Source organism: Salvelinus namaycush, chromosome 12 (genome assembly GCF_016432855.1).
Source record: "Salvelinus namaycush isolate Seneca chromosome 12, SaNama_1.0, whole genome shotgun sequence".
In the NCBI taxonomy this organism is placed as follows: domain Eukaryota; kingdom Metazoa; phylum Chordata; class Actinopteri; order Salmoniformes; family Salmonidae; genus Salvelinus; species Salvelinus namaycush.
This window is the reverse complement of record NC_052318.1, coordinates 41,861,713-41,870,245: the sequence shown is the minus strand read 5'-3', so window position 1 is coordinate 41,870,245 and position 8,533 is coordinate 41,861,713. Positions and strand designations below refer to the sequence as shown.

The 8,533-nt window shown below is 45.2% G+C and overlaps 1 long non-coding RNA gene across 2 annotated transcripts; it reads left to right on the top strand.

The window, feature by feature from the left end:
• The first annotated feature begins 566 nt into the window (after window positions 1-566).
• LOC120056596 lies at window positions 567-7,417 on the top strand. 2 transcript variants are annotated; one of them, XR_005477815.1, is made up of 7 exons: window positions 567-670; window positions 1,142-1,285; window positions 1,390-1,491; window positions 3,164-3,309; window positions 5,288-5,431; window positions 5,573-5,626; window positions 5,929-7,417. It is a non-coding gene; the product is annotated as an uncharacterized LOC120056596 (long non-coding RNA). The 2 variants fall into 2 exon arrangements; XR_005477814.1 differs by lacking the exon at window positions 567-670 and having other exon boundaries at window positions 1,023-1,285.
• The last annotated feature ends 1,116 nt before the right edge of the window (window positions 7,418-8,533 follow it).

Below are 8,533 nucleotides of genomic sequence, written 5' to 3'. Positions count from 1 at the left end.
TTTCTTGTTCATGGAAGACATAAGTCAAGTTTGTTCAGTATGGGTTGGATCAGAAACAGGGATATTGAAAGGTAAAAAATTATGTAACTCGGTAAATTAGCCATGCTGTCATTTTGTTGTGTGTGCAATTTGTTGGAGCTAGCTATCTAGCAACCCACGTGTTTGCTAGCTAACTTCCCTAGCTTGACAGTACTTTTCCCTAATGCATCACAGATTGTTTTAGGAATGATGGCCATGTACACTATCAGGATATTTAAATGGCTATCATTTACACTGTGTGTTTGTTTCATTAGGTGTGAGCCTATCCAAAAAACAGGCATTCAACTTCTGTGAGATGAACTGCCTCAGTCGGGACCAGGAAGTGTGTGTCCTGGGCTGGGGAGATCCACAGGAGACTGAGGTGTGTGTGTGGGGGCTATAGAGAGTAATGGAGCCCTTGATGATGTCTGATCTGTTGGTCATTGATGTGTTTAGAGTGCACATAGGTCTGAATGCTTGCGTTGTGGTTGGGTCATTGTGTTACTTACCTGTTTTGTCTGTTCTAGGTGCTGGTGGGGTCTGTGAATGGCACAGTGAAGAGGTTCAGCACAGAGAAGGACATCATTACTGAGACCAGACAGTGTGGGGAGAGCAACCAGGGCAGGTTCACAGGACTCGCCGTCACAGACCGGTATAGTTGTGTAGATAAAGACACTGGTCATAACACGGTACAGGAGCTGTTGTTCATGCACACTGTCATTACACACCAGCAGCTCTGTGGTCATGTGTTGTGGATACTGATGTAGACACTGGACGACTCTCTCCCTGTGTCTCTGCAGTGCTCTGATCACGTGTGTGGAGACAGGACTGCTGAGGGTCTGGCAGGAGGGCAATACAGACACAGTGAATGAACAACAACTCCTGTACTGTGCTTCTACATCTGCATTGCTTGCTGTTTGGGGTTTTAGGCTGGGTTTCTGTACAGCACTTTGTGACATCTGCTGGTGTAGAAAAGGCTTTATAAATAACCTTTGATTGATTTTTGCCAGAATACCACTCAGGCTTCCTAGAGGTTGTTACATTGCAGATGGATACTATATACTTATGAATGATTGACGTTGACTGACATTTTCTTGAACATAACCCCTGTCCCTATATCTAGGTTGGAATAAATGTTGGGAAAAATGTTTGTTGGATGCGACAGAATCCCTCGCAGTGCAACCAAGTGGCTGCAGGAGGGAAAGAGAACGGCCTGAAGGCCTGGGATCCGGAGAGACCTGGAACACCGGTCTTCACATCCAAGAATGTAAGAGTCTAACAACTACATTTCAAGGAATTACAGTGGGAATGTCTACATAGTATGTTATGTTTCGGTGTTGGGTGCGTTGACACAGCTTCTTTATGCTGCAGGTGCGTAATGACTGGCTGGACCTGCGGGTGCCAGAGTGGGTTCGAGACATGGCCTTCATCGCAGACTCAGACAAGATAGACACCTGCACAGGTCAACACCAGGTCTGTCTGTCTGTCTTTCCCTGTACAAGCCCTGTTCTTAGACTGGGTCTGCTGGTCTTCTCAGCCAGCCTTGGAGTCTTTCCCCGTACTCAAACGATACATTCGCCAGGAGTTTGACGCATTTTGTTAGATACGCAACCAGGCCAGCGCAGTACATTTTGGCACACTGGGTTTGGCTCAGCTCAGTACATTTTTGGGGGATGAAACTGTCCTTTTAAAGGTTAATTCATATTATACAACGGGTGGTTCTAATCCTGAATGTTGATTGGTTAAAACCGCATTCCAGACGGTGTCTATTCCACAAGTTACCACCAGCTAAATCTATGAAGTCTATTTACTCTGTTCCATCTGACTGCGCAATCCACTGTCTCATCAGCCCAGCCAGGCAATGTATAAACTTGATCTCCACTATAAAAAGCATCTCCTTTTTGAAGTGATTGTGTTAGCTGTGTTGTTGACTAGCTCCTCTGAACAACAGTGTCCTGAGGAGAGAGCACATTTTCTATGCCAGGCGAAATTGCGCCTCATTAGCTCATTGTTATGGATGTATCCAAATAAATGTTACTAGAAAACAGCTTATGCAAATGCAGCTACTGTTATTATTCTGGCTTCACTGTTTGACGTGACTGTAAGTTAGCCGTAGTTGGCTAGCTAGCAAGCAGAACGTTGCCAGCCATGTATGGAAATGGAACGAACGACAGGGTCACATCCATAGATACAGAACAAAAAGGCTGAACGACTGGTTCGAGTCTCTAGCAACCGACAGAACGAACGACCAGCCGGCTTGGGTAGCAACCCGGGACTCTGTCTTGTGGAAGGATGAAATAGTATGAATAAATTCATCAAAATAATGTTATTTTTTATTTTTATTTTTTAAATACATTTTATCCCATTTTCTCCCCAATTTTCGTGGTATCCAATCGCTAGTAATTACTATCTTGTCTCATCGCTACAACTCCCGTACGGGCTCGGGAGAGACGAAGGTCGAAAGCCATGCGTCCTCCGAAGCACAACCCAACCAAGCCGCACTGCTTCTTAACACAGCGCGCCTCCAACCCGGAAGCCAGCCGCACCAATGTGTCGGAGGAAACACCGTGTACCTGGCCCCCTTGGTTAGCGCGCACTGCGCCCGGCCCGCCACAGGAGTCGCTGGAGCGCGATGAGACAAGGATATCCCTACCGGCCAAACCCTCCCTAACCCGGACGACGCTATGCCAATTGTGCGTCGCCCCACGGACCTCCCGGTCGCGGCCGGCTGCGACAGAGCCTGGGCGCGAACCCAGAGACTCTGGTGGCGCAGCTAGCACTGCGATGCAGTGCCCTAGACCACTGCGCCACCCGGGAGGCCCCAAAATAATGTTTTTAATGAAAATATGTCAGTCATAATTTGAGTATGTTGGTAAACCATTGTATAAAAGTGATAATGCCCAGGACTTTGTCTTGAGCTTAACAACAACCGTGCCAATATATCCTCCAAACACCGTCTTCTCGGGCATTATCACTTAATTGGTCAAGTTCAAGTACCCTGATATATGGTTTGTATCACTGCTACATAAGCAAACCATTCAACATCTTAATTTGACTCGTGTCTCTTTGCCTTATTCATCTATCTAACAACGTAACAAAAGCAACCTATGTTTTACTGATTTAATTGTTTTTTCCCCGCTGTTAGGTGTGAGTATGATCCAGCCTCTCCCCAGAGGCGTCCTGTTCTAGAGGCAGTTTGGGGAGTACCCCCCCCACAGCCCTCTCCCTCCCTGCCAGCCAAGACAGTGTTACAGTGGGCAACACGCATGACCAACTCGCCATCTTCCGCAGGTCTGCGGAAAGGGGAATGTGGGAGTCGATGTCTCTTTCCACTTGTTGTAATGATTGTGCAGTTGCTTAGTGACCTGCTTCAGTACTTTTCCATGTCAGCTTCTTTATCTTTTTGTCCATGTATGTACAGTTGAAGTCGGAAGTTTACATACACCTTAGCCAAATACATTTAAACTCAGTTTTTCACAATTCCTGACATTTAATCCTAGTAAAAATGTCCTGTCTTAGGTCAGTTAGGATCACCACTTTATTTTAAGAATGTGAAATGTCAGAATAATAGTAGAGAGAATGATTTATTTCAGCTTTTATTTCTTTCATCACATTCCCAGTGACCCAAGTTTACATACACTCAATTAGTATTTGGTAGCATTGCCTTTAAATTGTTTAACTTGGGTCAAACGTTTCGGGTAGCCTTCCACAAGCTTCCCACAATATTGTTGGGTGAATTTTGGCCCATTCCTCCTGACAGAGCTGGTGTAACTGAGTCAGGTTTGTAGGCCTCCTTGCTCGCACACGCTTTTTCAGTTCTGCCCACAAATGTTTTATAGGATTGACGTCAGGGCTTTGTGATGGCCACTCCAATACCTTGACTTTGTTGTCCTTAAGCCATTTTGCCACAACTTTGGAAGTATGCTTGGGGTCATTGTCCATTTGGAAGACCCATTTGCGACCAAGCTTTAACTTCCTGACTGATGTCTTGAGATGTTGCTTCAATATATCCACATAATGTTTCTTCCTCATGATGCCATCTATTTTGTGAAGTGCACCAGTCCCTCCTGCAGCAAAGCACCCCCACAACATGATGCTGCCACCCCCGTGCTTCACGGTTGGGATGGTGTTCTTCGGCTTGCAAGCATCCCCCTTTTTCCTCCAATCATAACGATGGTCATTATGGCCAAACAGTTCTATATTTGTTTCATCAGACCAGAGGACATTTCTCCGAAAAGTACAATCTTTGTCCCCATGTGCAGTTGCAAACTGTAGTCTGGCTTTTTTCTGGCGGTTTTGGAGCAGTGGCTTCTTCCTTGCTGAGTGGCTTTTCAGGTTATGTTAATAAAGGACTCGTTTTACTGTGGATATAGATACTTTTGTACCGGTTTCCTCCAGCATCTTCACAAGGTCCTTTGCTGTTTTTCTGGGATTGATTTTGCACTTTTCGCACCAAAATACGTTAATCTCGTCTCCTTCCTGAGCGGTATGACGGCTGCGGGATCTCATGGTGTTAATACTTGCGTACTATTGTTTGTACAGCTGAACGTGGTACCTTCAGGCGTTTGGAAATTGCTCCCAAGGATGAACCAGACTTGTGGAGGTCTACAATTTGTTTTCTGAGGTCTTGGCTGATATCTTTTGATTTCCCCATGATATCAAGCAAAGAGGCACTGAGTTTGAAGGTAGGCCTTGAAATACATCCACAGGTACATCTCCAATTGACTCAAATTATGTCAATAAGCCTATCAGAAGCTTCGAAAGCCATGACATCATTTTCTGGAATTTTCTAAGCTGTTTAAAGGCACAGTCAACTTAGTGTATGTAAACTTCTGACACACTGGAATTGTGATACAGTGAAATAATCTGTCCGTAAAAAAAATGTTGGAAACATTACTTGTGTCATGCACAAAGTAGATGTCCTAACCAACTTGCCAAAACTATAGTTTGTTAACAAGAAATTTGTGGAGTGGTTGAAAACGAGTTTTAATGACTCCAACCTAAGTGTATGTAAACTTCTGACTTCAACTGTATTTGCCATTGTGCTACATTAGAGATGCATTTGCTATATGTGCTCTTTGAAGCTTCTGTTTAACTGAATTGTTTTGCCTGGAGCAGCAATAATTATCTTCTGATAGTCCGATTAAGCTTTTTGTGTATGTGAGTGCATGTTGCATGCCTTTGTGTTCTGTGAGATCCTCTCCCCTTGACTACAGTCTCTTTTTTCTCTAACCCCTCCTCCTCCTCTTCTCCTCTCCATTCGCTGCAGGCCTAGAGTGTGTGGGTGTTTTAAAGGGGCTGGCAGGAGGGGTGTGGGGGCTTCAGTCCCACCCTTCTCTCCCTCTGGTGGGTTCTTGTGGTTTGGATCACTTTGAGGGTACACAGCCTGGAGGACCGCTCTCTACGGAACAAGGTACACACACACACACACACTTACACTCTCCGCACACTTGAAGCCAGCTACATAATCCATCATTAGTGAAGCCTCCTACACAGTTTTGAATAATTGTGTTCAGTAAAAGTTTGAGGTTCTTTCTCTTCGTCTCCCTTTCAGGTGTATATGAAGTCACGACTCAACTGTGTGCTTCTGTCCAACAGAGATCTCGAGGTAGGGGAGAATTAAGTGCAATGAATCAGCCTATGTTTTAGACTTTGTGAAGTGCAATACTTTGTCATCTGTTTGACTTTCAAATTGAGACTTGCTAGTTTTTAATGTTGTGATATTACAGAGCTGTTAGAGGGTTTTTATAACATCTGACATGCATATATTTACTTATTTATTACACTATTATACACTATGATAGAGTAGTTCATTTAAATTGACATAACAATAATGTCAAACAACAATGTTAACTGTCATTTGCTGTTAATATTTTTTTTTAAATGTGATTTTCCTGCATTATGCTGCAGTACAGGAGTGAACGGAGATGTGGAGGAAGTAAAAGAAGATGGAGGAGAACTGGATGAGGTGTGGAACACAATGGGGATGATAAAAGAGAAGGCGAAGAAAAGAGCAACAGAAGAATAGGAAGCTGTTGTTGAAGAAGCAGAGAAGAGGAAGCTGTTGTTGAAGAAGCAGAGAAGAGGAGGCTGTTGTTGAAGAAGCAGAGAAGAGGAGGCTGTTGTTGAAGAAGCAGAGAAGAGGAAGCTGTTGTTGAAGAAGCAGAGAAGAGGAAGCTGTTGTTGAAGAAGCAGAGAAGAGGAAGATGTTGAAGAAGCAGAGAAGAAGACTAAGAAGAGGCATCAAACACTATTTATTTCTGAAACATATTATACCCTTATATTAAACTAAATATGGCTGATACCGCAGTAGACACGACCACAACCACCGAGATTTCAGAAAAGGAGCTCAAAGAGAGGAAAGAGGAGGTGGAGTAGAAGGAGAATGGCAGTCGGGACGCACCAGCCAACAGCAATGGAACACACACAAATGGTGCAGAGAAGAAGACCAATTGTGCAGATGATTCTGAAGAAACCCCTGAGGGTGAGAAGGAAGAGGAGGATGGAGAGGGACTGGATGCAGCTAAGGATGCAGAATAAGCTGTGATGAGGAGGTTGACCACCCTGTGAAGCGTCCAGCTGATGAGGAGGTTGACCACCCTGTGAAGCGCCCAACTGATGAGGTTGCCCAGCCTGTGAAGCACCCAGCTGATGAGGTTAACCACCCTGTGAAGCGCCCAGCTGATGAGGTTAACCACCCTGTGAAGCGCCCAGCTGATGAGGAGGTTAACCACCCTGTGAAGCGCCCAGCTGATGAGGAGGAACAAGTGGAAAGAAAAAAACAGAAAACGGTGAATCAAAGGAAGCTGAAGTGAAGACATAATGTGCGGAGTATGTACTCCTCCGCAACGCTGTCTACATGGCGTGTTCAACTTCACCTTGAAGAGCTTGTGCTTTATGTATGCTTTAAATAATGGCACCGGGGGGGTGGCTGCCATTTTACGGGCTCCTAACCAACTGTGCTATTTTGTTGTTTCTAACTTATTTTTTTACTTATTTTGTACATATTGTTGCTGCTACCGTCTTTTTTGACCGAAAACAGCTTCTAGAACAGTGATTACTCACCTCGAACTGGACAAAGACTTTTTCTTTAACGAATCCGACGCAGAGGATATACTGCATTCTCGAGACCAGGCCCAAACCCTGTCATTTGCGAGAAGAAAAGACGGAGATAAAGGGGGTGGAGGTCGGGCTTCCTTCTGAGAATTCGTAGGCGAGTGAGTAAACTTCCACTACCATTCGTACTATTGGCCAACGTGCAATCACTGGAAAATAAAGTGGATGATCTACGATTTAAGAATATCCTACCAACGTGACATTAAAAACTGTACTATCTTATGTTTCACCAAGTCGTGGCTGAACGACGACAAGGATACTATAGAGCTGGCTGGGTATTCCGTGCATCGGCAGGACAGAGAAGCTACGTCTGGTAAGACAAGGGGCGGGGAGGTTTGTAAATAACATCTGGTGCACAATTTCTAATATTAAAGAAGTCTCGAGGTACTGCTCGCCTGAGATAGAATACCTCATGATAAGCTGTAAACCACACTATCTACCAAGAGAGTTCTCATCTATATCTATTTACCACCCCAAACCGATGCTGGCACTAAGACCGCACTCAACGATCTATATAAGGCCATAAGTAAAGAAAAAAATGCTCATCCAGAAGCGCCGCTCGTAGTGGCCGGGGACTTTAAATGCAGGCAAACTTAAATCCGTTTGACCTAATTTTGACCAGCATGTCACATGTGCAACCAGAGGGATACATACAAAGCTCTCCCTCACCGTCCATTTGGCAAATCTGACCATAATTCTATCCTCCTGATTCCTGCTTACAAGCAAAAACTAAAGCAGGAAGTACCAGTGACTCGCTCAATATGGAAGTGGTCAGATGACATGGATGCTACGCTACAGGACTGTTTTGCTAGCACAGACTGGAACATGTTCCGGGATTCATCCAATGGCATTGAGGAGTATACCGCTTCATCAATAAGTGCATCGACGACATCGTCCCCACAGTGACCGTACGTACATATCCCAACCAGAAGCCATGGATAGCTAAAGGCTAGAGCTGCCGCTTTCAAGGATCGGGACACTAATCCGGACGCTTATAAGAAATCCCGCTACGCCCTCAGAAGAACCATCAAACAGGCAGTGTCAATACAGGACTAAGATTGAATCCTACTACACCGGCTCTGACGCTCGTCGGATGTGGCAGGGCTTGAAAACTATTACAAACTACAAAAGGAAACCCAGCCACGAGCTGCCCAGTGACGCGAGCCTACCAGACGAGCCTACCAGACGAGCTAAATGCCTTTTAATACTCACTTCGAGGCAAGCAACACTGAAGCATGCCTTAGATCGCCAGCCATTCCGGACGACTGTGTGATCACACTCTCGGTAGCACATGTGAGCAAGACTGCTGATCCTCAACACTGGGGCCCCTCGGGGTGCGCGCTTCGTCCCCTCCTGTACTCCCTGTTCACCCACGACTGCGTGGCCAAACACGACTCCA